General features: G+C 42.3%; 1 long non-coding RNA gene across 1 annotated transcript; it reads left to right on the forward strand.

Annotated features, from left to right (window-relative positions):
* The first annotated feature begins 3,921 nt into the window (after positions 1-3,921).
* Positions 3,922-11,539, forward strand: LOC122238452. The gene is made up of 4 exons (XR_006217374.1): positions 3,922-4,064; positions 8,774-8,898; positions 9,191-9,434; positions 11,321-11,539. It is a non-coding gene; the product is annotated as an uncharacterized LOC122238452 (long non-coding RNA).
* Positions 11,540-12,191: the final 652 nt, after the last annotated feature.

Here is a 12,191-nt window from a genome sequence, read left to right on the forward strand (position 1 = left end):
GTGAACAATGTTTTACGTGAACTCTGCTATCTCCTAGGGCCAAAGTCCTGAGTTGCAAATCCATCAGAATCTGGTAAAAGATGTAGATTTGGATAGACAGGGAATAGATGCCCAGAAACAGCCTAGATTTCAAGTATAGGAAGATGACCTTAGCCTTCAGGAGCTAGGAAGGCACCAGGGTGAGAGATTTGGTTAGCCTTTCGGTAAGAAAGGAGACAGGGGCCACTTTGGGTGGTAGGAGCTGCTGAACACATGGGCCTCTGATTTGTAAACTGAGTGGCTATAAGTTAAGAATGGCCCCCATCTGTTTCCTAGGTGTCTTCTCAAGTATCCCTGATCACTCGTCTACAATAGCAACCGCCAGCGTTCCCCAGGCCTCTTATTCTGCTTTGTTTTGACTCCTACATACTCCCACCTGATAGAGGATACACTTTCTTGATTCATTGTCTGGGTTCCTCCATCCCAATTAGAATGTAAATGAGATTTTGGAGAACAGAGATTCTGCTTCTATTCCTGCTTGAATTACAGGCACCTAGAGTAGCACCTAGCATAAAGTATGTGCTTAATAAATAGCTGTTGGATAAAGAAGATCAAATTTGACTCTACGTGAGACTCAAACGTAGACTCCATAAATTATTACACAAAATTACATATCCAAATTTTGTTTCTGTAGCACATTTTTTTTCTTGCCTCTAGAACCACAAAGGGAAATGTCAAATTGCAATTTGACATATTTTGAGCAGCTGTATGACATGGAAGAAAGCCATTCCCTTCAAAATCTCTCAGGACAATACTATCATGAGATATCTGCCTTTCTAACAAAAATTGCTCAGTGAGTAAACATGCGGAAAATACTAAGGCTTTACTCAAAACTATATATTTCTATTATGAATGAAAGCCTTTTAATAAACGCTGTCAAAAAGTAAAAAAAAAAAATTCAGGACAAGAATTACTCACATTTTCTTATGTCATATTTGTATGTTAAACACGATTTATTAAATCTGTGAGGCCTAGCTTTTGCCTTAAAGGCCAAAGTTCAGTCGGTTGAGCTTCTGACTTTGGCTCAGGTGCTGACCTCCTGACTTTGGCTCATAGTTTGTGAGTTCAAGCCCCATGTCAGGCTGTGGGCTGACAGCTCAGAGCCTGGAGCCTACTTCGGATTCTGTGTCTCCCTCTCTCTCTGCCCTCCCCTGTTCACATTGTCTTTCTCAAAACTAAATAAACATTTAAAAAAGAAAATGAACAAATGACCTTTGATAGAAAGCATCTTGGAATGACGCTGGGGAAGAAGGTGACACCCATGATAACACAAAGCTGCTCAGCTAACCAAGGTGGCACCCGATCTCCTTGCATATTTCTTGAGGAGGACAACTGTTTTTGAAGTAATTTTCACCCAGACCCTGGAATAAATTAAGAGTAGAGAGGCTGGGTCAGAACGCATGCAAATTCGGGGTGCACATTTGATTATGAACGTGAGATTGGTTGACTTAAGCAATACTGCTTTCATATTTCACTAATTAGGTAGGGGACATCTCTGATTGTGATGAGCTTGTCCCACTCTAGCTCAGATTTCCTAGGAGACACATTAATTAAAGCAGTTCTCCTTCCTTATGAGCTGAAACTTTACAGAGACGAAGTGCACCTCCCCCTCCCTCATCCTGTCACACACCCAACTCTGTGCCTCCCCCTTGAGAGAAAGAGTGACAGCGAAAACATAAGAGGCAGCGCTCGCATTGCAACCCTAGTAAGGTTGTCTGAACAGTTTTAGAAAATTCCAAACAATACAGACATAATAAATCACCAATGGCTCAGAAAGACATGACATGACAGATCTTGCAATAACCACAGGGAGAGAAAAACCATCAGACAGAAACTTTCTAAATGTAAATGTATAAAACCACACACAAATGCATGAGCAAAAGTACCATATGACAGGCAAGTAGGAGACTTAAAACTAGATGGGTGTCATCCGTTACATGTATTCAGACCATCATTCGAGATAAGGTTCCCTAGGATACGTTCACGAGGCACAGTAACAAACATGAAAGAAGTCCATCTGCCAAGTGCTTGGGGGTGTAATGTAAATAAGGACACAGGGCACTTGATGTGTCTCCTGTCATCATGGGCCATGTCATGGGAAAACCGTAGAGTCAGGAAAAGCTATTCTTTTTTTTATTTTTTATTTTATTTTTTTTTTAATTTTTTTTTTCAACGTTTATTTATTTATTTTTGGAACAGAGAGAGATAGAGCATGAACGGGGGAGGGACAGAGAGAGAGGGAGACACAGAATCGGAAACAGGCTCCAGGCTCCGAGCCATCAGCCCAGAGCCTGACGCGGGGCTCGAACCCACGGACCGCGAGATCGTGACCTGGCTGAAGTCGGACGCTTAACCGACTGCGCCACCCAGGCGCCCCAGGAAAAGCTATTCTTTCTTCTCTTTCACTCTCTCCCTTTTCCACCATTATGGTCAACACGAACACACACCTGAGGTGTTGGGATTTGACAAATGGAGACAGAACAGCAAAATGAGAAGAGCTCAGACTCTGGACGGAAACCAACCCAGGCTTGGCTCTCATTCCTGTGACGTCTTCTCTGTAATTCCTCAAGCAGTTTCCAACCATATTCCTCATATTTAAAATGTAAATAATAGTATAAACTTAGCAATTTGTAAAGCCAATGTAATAATGTAAAGTTCTCTACATTAATTTTAGTGTCTTTGAAACAGCATTCACTAAATAGTAGCCCTTTCCTGTTATCAACATACATCAAAAAATCACACTTCCACTGGTCTATCTAGTATATTTTCGGAATGAGGAAGTATAGAGAATAAGCAGAGGAGATCAGAAAATTCCACATATGCTTACTAGGCAATCTAAAATGAATGTCTTTTTTATTGAGGCAACAAATATTTATTGTCAACTGTATGCCAGAAATCATCTGCATTTGTCAAAGTTCTAATCTTATTTAACAAAACTATCATAACAGAGGGCGGGTGCTTTGCAGGATTAGTCATAATTTGAGTGAGTTAATGTGCTTATTAACTATATATACTGGATTGATGTCCATTAGTTGCATAATTAGAGACAGAGCGAGAGTGAGACGAGAGGGGAGAGAGAGCAATCTCTCTATTTAGTGATCTTGAAGCCAAGACAGGAATGGTTATTTCTCTCTGATATGTATCCCCGAGTCCCTAAGAACATATCTGATTATAAAAATGAATATACACAGCCCATAATATAGTCATAAGGGAGCACTGAATGGCTAAGGCTCAGACAAGAACTTGTAAAAAAAAAAAAATCTTTTTGGTGAAAATTGTGCACAAAAGAAATAAAGTAGATACTAAAAACGCACCACCCACTTTTCCAGAAATAAGATTTGTATAGATTTTACTGAAGATCTCTGTCTTGGTCAGCTTAGGCTCCTATAACACAAATCCTGTACCATGGTTTTGGTGGCTTAGACAGCAAACATTCAGTTCTCAGAGTTCCAGAGGCCGGGAAGTCCAAGCTCAAGGCACTGGGAGACTGGGTGTTTGGTGAGACCCCCCCCCCCCCCACCGCCCTTCCTGGTTTGCAGAGAGCTGCCTTCCTATTGGTATTCTCACATGGCAGAGAGAAAAAAAAAAAAAAAAAAAAAAAAAAAAAAAAAAAAACCTCCAGTCCCTTAATCCCCTTATAAGGGTACTAATCTCATTCGTGAGGGTTTCTAACAACCTCCCAAAGTCTCCCCCTCCAAATGCCAACCCACTGGGGATTAAAGCTTCGCCCTGTGGATTGGGAGGGGAGCACAAACGTTCAATAGCAATCTCCATTAGTCTTTCCGTCATCTATCTGAACCCTCTATGCACTGCGATGGATTCTAGAATTATTCCAGTTCTAGAACTGTTACAGAACAGAGGCACATTCACAACAGACAGCTTTTGAAGGAAATCCAGGAAGACCCACGGGACAGATTACTGTAACTCAGCTCAGAAGACACGGTTCTACTCCTCACTGCATTTCTGCAGTGGCTTGCAGAATAAATTCCCCCATCTTCCTAAACCTGCTATATTCCCCGAATAAGGTAAAAGTGATGGTTCTCCTATTCTGACCTCAGAGGAGCCATGAGGATCCACAGAGCAATTTTATAAGGAGGTTTCCATAGATCCAAGGGAATAAAGGTGGGTGGGTGAACAAGAGCACAGCTTCAGTTGTATTGCTGTTCCACCGGCTAGAGAAAAGTCTCGCACAGTTACGTGACAGACCTCTCCTAAGCCTTTAGGTTCTGTGAAGAGGGGAGCGTATCAGCTCTGTCATGTTCTGTAGTAAAACCGGGGTTAAGAATTCAGGGCCGTCTCACAGGGCTGACAAATGAGAGGGGAACTGCTTCTATCAGGAATGCTGTGAGGCTCTGTGGGTCGGAGAAAATGGGAATCAGAATGGTTGGGTTTTCTTGGCATGCCCCTAAATAAGAGGTGCGGGAAATTCCTATTGTCCAATTCTTTCAGAAACCAGGGAGAAGCAGGATTCAAGGGAACGCCTTGAGAGAAGGTCTAAGGGTTGCTCATTTCATCTAAACCAATTTTCCCGTTCCCTGCTGTTTACCAAGATCAGCAAGCCACACATTTGTATCTGTCCCTGTGTTGATCTCTCACTGGAAATGTCTTTTGGTTCCAATTCAAATTCATTTGGGTGCCTAGAAAGAGATGTTACTAGTTATAAAGCCATGCCAAGATTGTTTCCAGACTACATACTTCCTTTTCTAAACCCAGAGACCCATGTTTGGGATGCCTTTACATAAAAAGTGACAAAGATTAAAGAAATACAGACATGAGGCTGCATAATTTAAAATTACATAGACAGGATTTTTCCAGAAACCCTTTTTTAACGTACAGTAAATCCAACTTTCTAAAGGCCCTGGGCTGGGTTTATCTCTAAGTACCTTTGGGGAAACTGTGATGTATATTAATCCACTCTTCTGCGTCTTTAGCTCAGGGTATAGAAATACATCAGCTACCTTCTTGCAAACCTATGACAAGGTAGTCTTTCCCTCCCTCTGCCTGGGCTTCTTCAGCAACCAGAGATGGGCTAGGAATGTAGGGCTAATAACTGTGATGCTATAACGTCCTGCAAAAAATAGGTTCTCTACAATAAAGACATACCTATCTCCTATTAAGGAGATCGTGGCGGTTTAGGTTAGAGAATTTCCTAAAGGCATCTTTTAAAATAAGGTAGATAAGGGAAAAATGAGTGCACAAAATCCATTTGGGCTTCCAAAAAACTTTAGTGCCTTTTTGGGTTAACCTGGTAAGTACTTAAGGCAAAATATAAAATCCCATTATGGATTTTTAGAGCTGGTTAAGAGAGAGAAACTAAAGAAGAGAAATCAATGGTCATTCCTCAGCCTCAGACAAAGTTAATAGTTACTGCCTTAAGAATCTGATTACAGTTAATCCTCTGGTGCTAATTTTCTTCCATATATTTATTAACAACATGGAAGTGTAAAATGTGCTGATAAAAAATAATTACACAGTCTGTCAAGGCTAGGAAAAATTGTGAGGATGGCAGAAATAAGTCACAGAGATGGCCAAGGAAAGAAATTCAGCTTAGATAAGGAAAAGTGACACTGTGCTGGAAATCACTTCCAATAATCTTCCCCAAATCCCTCAAAGTGAATACGAGATGTTACAGGGAAGCCTTTACGGGTAGCAAAAGCACCGTCCCCCTTGATTCTAAGCACCAAGATCAGTTTTAGCCAGGTCAGTTTAAACGAGACACAGCAGAATTCAAAATTAGACTGACGAGGGTGCCCAAAACAAAACAAACAAAACAAAACAAAATCAAAACCTGAACGGGCTGTTCTGGGGAAAGACGTTAACACTTCATAAGTCCAACATGGCAGACAGTGACTCCAGGAACTTGTGGATAATTGGAAACAATTGCTCTACGTTCGCTGTACCTTGAATGATTCATGATTCATCCTAAGTAGATTCATCCTAAAATACCTCCCTACATTGCACCTTCAAAATGGGTGGATTATTGCAAAGCCTCTCAATTAGTAACTGTAGCCTCTCAACTCTTACCTGTTAATAACTACTCATTGACAGAAGGGGGAAAGGGTTAAAAGGTGCCCAATGCAAACTGTGCCCTTTATCGTCATCTCATCTTTCCTCTGCTGACACACTTCTGGGGACCCATAGGATCTGTCACCAAGGACCACGTTCAAGTATTCTGCTTTGCTACACAGCCAAATATTGTTTAACTCCTTGAAAATTGAGTTTTTGACCCTCTGACTTTTCAATTAAGAGGACTGGGTTCTGTTTTTGTTTTTAGAAAACAAGAAAGCTGGTCACTGTGCCGCACATTTGTAGGGTTTCTGGAATCACTCATAGATTTTTGTGGACCAAAGGCTATCCAACAGTGAGAACACGATTTCAGGATGGCGTCCCCTGCCGGGGGTATGTTGCTGAATTGTCTCTTCATGCCCAATCAGTCAGATGATGTGTATTCTGGGAATAAAACCTTGGCTATTTTTCTGTAAATCTAAGCCAAGTAATACAAAGAGAATAAAAAGCCACGACGGAAATAGTCATCCTAAAATGCCCATCTTCTTGATTGTGTTGAAAAATTTTCCAGATGCAACTTTCCACCTAAAAGTCTGTCAGGGGGAGGCAGTTATAAGATGACAAAGTAACGATAATACTGCCTCTTTCTTTCCCCCTAAATAAACCAAAATAAGGGAAGGGGGCGGGGACACAAAAGAAATGCTGTTTTCCATGAAAACAGAATCACCTAGGACCCAAGCCAAAATATATATATTTTAAAAAATACTCAAGGACGCTTTCGCGGCTCAGTCGGTTAAGCATCCAACTCTTGGTTTCAGCTCAGGTCACGATGTCACAGTTCGTGGGATCACACACTGCGTTGGCTTCTGTGCTGACAACACAAAGCCTGCTTGGGATTCTCTCTCTTTTTCCCTCCGTCTCTGCCCCTCCCCAGCTTTCTCATGCTCTAAATAAACAAATAAACAAACAAACATTTAAAAATATGTAAAAAGTACCCACCAAATGCAATGAAAGTTGCACCAGAGTGAGGGAGAACACGAGGAAAGATGCCTTCCCCTGTAGATCTAAAAGGATTTTCCCAAAGTAGTCTACAAAACTGGTTGTCCAAGGCTTGCCAAGGATGGGAGCGCCACAAATGTAGGGTTGGAGCCCAGTGGACTGTAGCTGGAGTGCAGAGGAACCATAAGGAATCCAGCCCTTGCAGTGGACTTGAAACCACTGCATATGCTGGGATGTGCCAATCCCTGAAATTGGAGTAACACGACTGTATTCATCTGCTCGGGCTGCCCTAGCAAAGTACCACACTGAGTGGCTTGAACACCAGGAATTTCTCGTCTCACAGTTCTGGAGGCTCAAAGTCCAGGATCAACATGTCAGAAGGATTGGTTCCTTCTGAAGGTGCTAGAGACGGACCTGTTCGATGCCTCTCTCTTGGCTTCTGCCAGTTGTTGGCAATCCTTAGAGTTCCTTGGCTTGTGATGTATCATCTAATCTCTGCTTCCGTATTCATATGGTACTCTCCTCTATGTGTGTTTGGCTCTGTGTCTCTACTCTTCTTCTTAGAAGGACGCCAGACATATTGGACTAAGGGCCCACCCTCCTCCAGTATGACCTCTTCTTGCCTTAACTAATTACACCCACAATGACCCTATTTCCTAATAAAGTCATATTCTAAGGTCCCGGAAAGAACATGAATTTTGGGAGAATGTAATTCAACATAATTTTGTGACCCAGTATGGCTGGTATCCCTCAGGCTTCTGGCACAGGCAGTAGAAAATTGGAGAAATATGTTATCATCCCATGCCTTATATCATTACTTATATGGAATAGGAACACATGTTCCAGCAGCAGTGGATACAAAGTCAATTGAATTTGTAAGCTTCAAATAAAAGAAAAAGATTCCTGTATCTTCCTTTAGTATATGCAAGCTAGACAAACAAACGAATAAGTAAAATAATCAGGCACCCAAGAGAGATAAAAAAAAGATAATAGAAATTAGCTTCAGACTTTTCTACCACAGTATTCAGAGCAAGGTATATAGCAAGTTCCTAAGGAAAAAGAGCATGACCCAGGAATTTATACCTTGTTATATTATTGCTCAGAAAGAAAGGCAATTAGGATATAATACCCATAACACTTTGAAAAAAGCTAACAGAGGGTTGGAATACAATTTTGCAAACTTGAATGAAGTCAAAACATGCTCATACCCTCAACCCTATTCAAATCCACTCTTAAGCATTTAATGTAGAGAGACCCTCACACACGTAGACAGTGAGCAACTTACAAATCTTCAGAGAAGCACTCTTCATACAGGCCCCATATTGGAAACAGCCTACTATCCATCAATAGGAGACCGTGTTGTATTCCAGGAGTTGACAGATTGTTTTTATAAAAGGCCAGACAGTAAATATTTTCAGCTCTGCAGGTCATATTGGTCTGCTTCAGCCACCCAGCTCTGCTGTTGTAAAAAGCAGCCATAAACCATTCGTAAATGAGCATGTCTGACGGTGTTCCAATAAAACTTTATTTGTAAAATCGGATGGAAGGCTGGGTTTGGGGAACCTCTGAGGTACAAGGACATAACAAAAAATAAAAGTGACAAATGCACAAAAAATGAATTGGAAGGATACACACAAAACTAGAAGACATCCTTAAGGCAAAGAGATGAATAAGAAGTCGTAGTAAAAGGATTGTTGAAAATGATTTTAAGGTGGTGAATTGCTTTCAGATTCAGGTGCAGAAATTAGGTCCAAACAATTGGCTACTTGTGAGAACACACACAGAGATGAATCAACCTGTACCCTGAACCTGAAGCCAATACATACACTTCCGAAGGAAGCATCCAAATAACAGGTAAAGCACTCTACCTCCCAGAAACATAACTCTTGATTTTCCAAACATTCCATCTGTTCCATAAAAATATATTTCTATTTTTAAGAACATGACCTTCTTTTGTGAAAATCATTTTGAACTAAAATAATGTATTCTCTAAAAATATTTGAATAAGTCTTAAATAGTTAAAGGGAATCGAATATTAATTGCAAACATGGTCAGCAATTTCCTGTTATATGGAAAATAAACTCCACCATATTTTCTCTCAATAGCCCAACCTCACAAAGCCAATCTCTTGGTCTTTCTCCAACAGATCTTCCACTTGTTCTACATACCCAGACACTGAAACTACTCAGAAGTGTGGGGAGGAGATGTTGAGAAATCCCTTATTTATCGACTCCCGGAAAATTAGATTCACATGTTACGCATGAATAAGTTTTTCTGAATACCTGTCTGGTGCGTCACCAGTCGATGGCTAAGGATCAGAAATACCTAACTCTACAAATGGCAAAGGACATATGTGGCAAGGTGTCTGATGATGAGGAATGAAGGAGGAGGTAAAGAAAGGACCAGATATTATGGTATTAAACACAACAACAGTAGGAATTGAGCCATTATGCATGTAAGCACTGAGACTCACAGGTGCCAAGGAATCTATCCAAGGGTCACACACAAAAATGTGGCAGATCCAAGACTCAGATCCAAGTTGATCAACCTCAAAATGGGCATTTATACATAAGTAGTTAGAATTTGCTGTATTGTAAAAATCTGGGGCACTTTCTTCATGAGAACCTCAGGTCATGAAACATAATGGCTATGCATTTCCTGGGCTGCAGAGGAAAGAACTAGATTGAGAACAACCAGTCGTCGCTCAATGGCTATCTATTGTACGTGTAGCACTGTTTTCGGTCCTGAACCGAAACAGCAAACCCAAGAGAAAAGACCTGATAATCAAGCACATCGCGCACGTAACAGCCGTGATCACAAAATATTTGTTGAGTTAGTGGATGAATGACTGAGCGAATGCCTATGTCAATATTGTGACCCTTGGACTCTAAGTTTACTAGAATATTAACATATCTACATGATGGGGGACACCTGGGTGGCTCAGGTGGTTAAGCATCCAACTGTTGGTTTCAGCTCAGAGCGTGATCTCATGGTTCATGAGTTCGAGCCCCGCATCAGGTTCTGCGCTGACAGTGCGGAACCTGCTTGGGATTCTTTCTCTCTCTGCCCTCCCCTCAAAATAAATAAACTTAAAAAAAATCTATATGATAGAATCAAAACTGTCATTATGGAAGAAGCAAGCTCCAAAGTGCTTTCTAGAGGGTCTCTCTGTCTCTCTCTCATTCTCTCTCTCTCTCTCTCTCTCTCTCTCTCATGCACACACACACGCGCGCACACACACACACACACACAGAAGGTGCTCATCAACTCCCCTAGACACAAGTCTTGCCCTAGACTTGGCAAACTGCCTTTTCTGCCCAACCCACAGGATTGAGCATCTCAAGTGAAGCGGAAAAGAAGGGCTGAAATGAAGGCATATTTGGGCAAAAACCTTGAGGGATGAAAAGAAGAGAGAGACTGCAAGCACAATTAGAGAGTATTAAATACAAAGTGTTATCAGACAGGGGCAGAGTAACAGCGAGCTACAACCTGTCAGCTCTGTGAACAAATTCAGGTGTTCGACACTTCTCTCTCTTCCCCCTCCCTTTCCCTCTCTGCTAGACTCATAAAACTGAGGAGACACCCTCCAGATCTTTTAAATGTGTTTGGGTGGGATTATTCCCGCCCCCCCTGCCCCCCCCGCCCCGACAGCCATGCATTGTACTAAGACTCCAGCACCGTGGTGAGACAAGATGGGGAGTACTCAAATTCATTCCTTGTTACTTTGATGGCCTCGGCTGCCTTCATTTGTCCCTCCCCAGTAACCTCAGCTGAGAGAGCAAGAAAATGATGCTTCCTCCTTCAGGACAAGAAAAATGCTCTAGAGGTGAGTTTGAAGTGTTCAAGGTCGGGGGGAACGTGTCATACTCATTCTGGAAAGGCATTCCATTGTCAAGTGTTGGCCAGGAAGGAGAGGAATAAAAACATATGGAAAGAAAAGGGAATACAGACTTTCCTTATGGTATAGGCTCTGCGAGACAGAGAAGAGTATGCCTTCCGCTCACCGGAAGATTCAGGAGGAAAGCCTTCTTATAATTCTGCAGCCCAGTGCTGACAGCCCTTGGCATATTTTCAGCAGGAGGTACATTAACAAATAAGGAAAAGCATCCCCCTGGGCCTCTAATAACATTTATTTCATGCATCATTTCCTCCAAGGAATAGTAGGCTGTGTATTTTTTATTCCTGGTGCGCCCTGTCTAAGAAATAACAGCCAAGCTCACCTGTTTACTTCGGTGTGTTTTACAACCCTCCCTAAGCTTTGTTTGTCTTTCTCCAGTTTCTTCTTCTTCTCCTCCCGTATGCCACACTACAGAGGTCTGAATACAAGGGACACAGATGCTAATACACCGGCTAGATTTATGGAATCTGCAGTATCTCGGGCAAGCCATCTCAAGTCTTTTATGGAAGGAGGCAGAGGAAGCATCCAAAATAAATAACTCAAATGGCCCATGCAGTATAAACTAAAATTAGGGTAAATAAATGAATACTAGCGTGATTCCCAAGCTTCCATCAACTCTGTCAGCCCTAAGTGCCCACCAGGGGCTCTTGGCTTCTCCGCGGACCAGATTTAGCCTGAGTCTAAATATGTGCCCCTGGGCCCAGCTGCACAGACTGGCCACACAGACGTTCTTCTTGGCCCTATGGTGAGGCCACTGCGCTTTGGAGGCCCATGTCTGGTGATTGAGAGAGTCATTCCCAGCTCTGGTTTCCATCTTATTCATTTCCTCACCAAACCCATGAACTCAAATCCCCGCACGTCTCCCCCATCCCCCGCCCCAGGGCCTGTTCTGGAAAGAAAATGGAAAAAATTGATCTTTCCCTGCCATCTTAAGGGCCCTCTTTTCTGAATCCTCAGCCCTCGTGGCAAAGTGAGCCCCCACCAAGAACCCACCCTGAGGGCGGTGGGAAAGCCCTGGCCTGCCCTCCTCCAGGGAAAGGACAAAGCTAATGGCCACGTCCACGCTGGGGCTGCAAAGCGATGAGCCACAGTAACGACCTAGAAAAACGGTTGTGAGAAAACGTTAAGTGTAAATCAGAAGACGGAACTATGTCTCCATTACAGTTACAACCGCATAAAAATGCACTCATTTGGTAAGAGAACCCAGAACGTGAAGAAAGGAAAATGGCCTGGTGAATCCCAGGCAAAA

This window comes from Panthera tigris, chromosome B2, assembly GCF_018350195.1.
Source record: "Panthera tigris isolate Pti1 chromosome B2, P.tigris_Pti1_mat1.1, whole genome shotgun sequence".
NCBI lineage: Eukaryota > Metazoa > Chordata > Mammalia > Carnivora > Felidae > Panthera > Panthera tigris.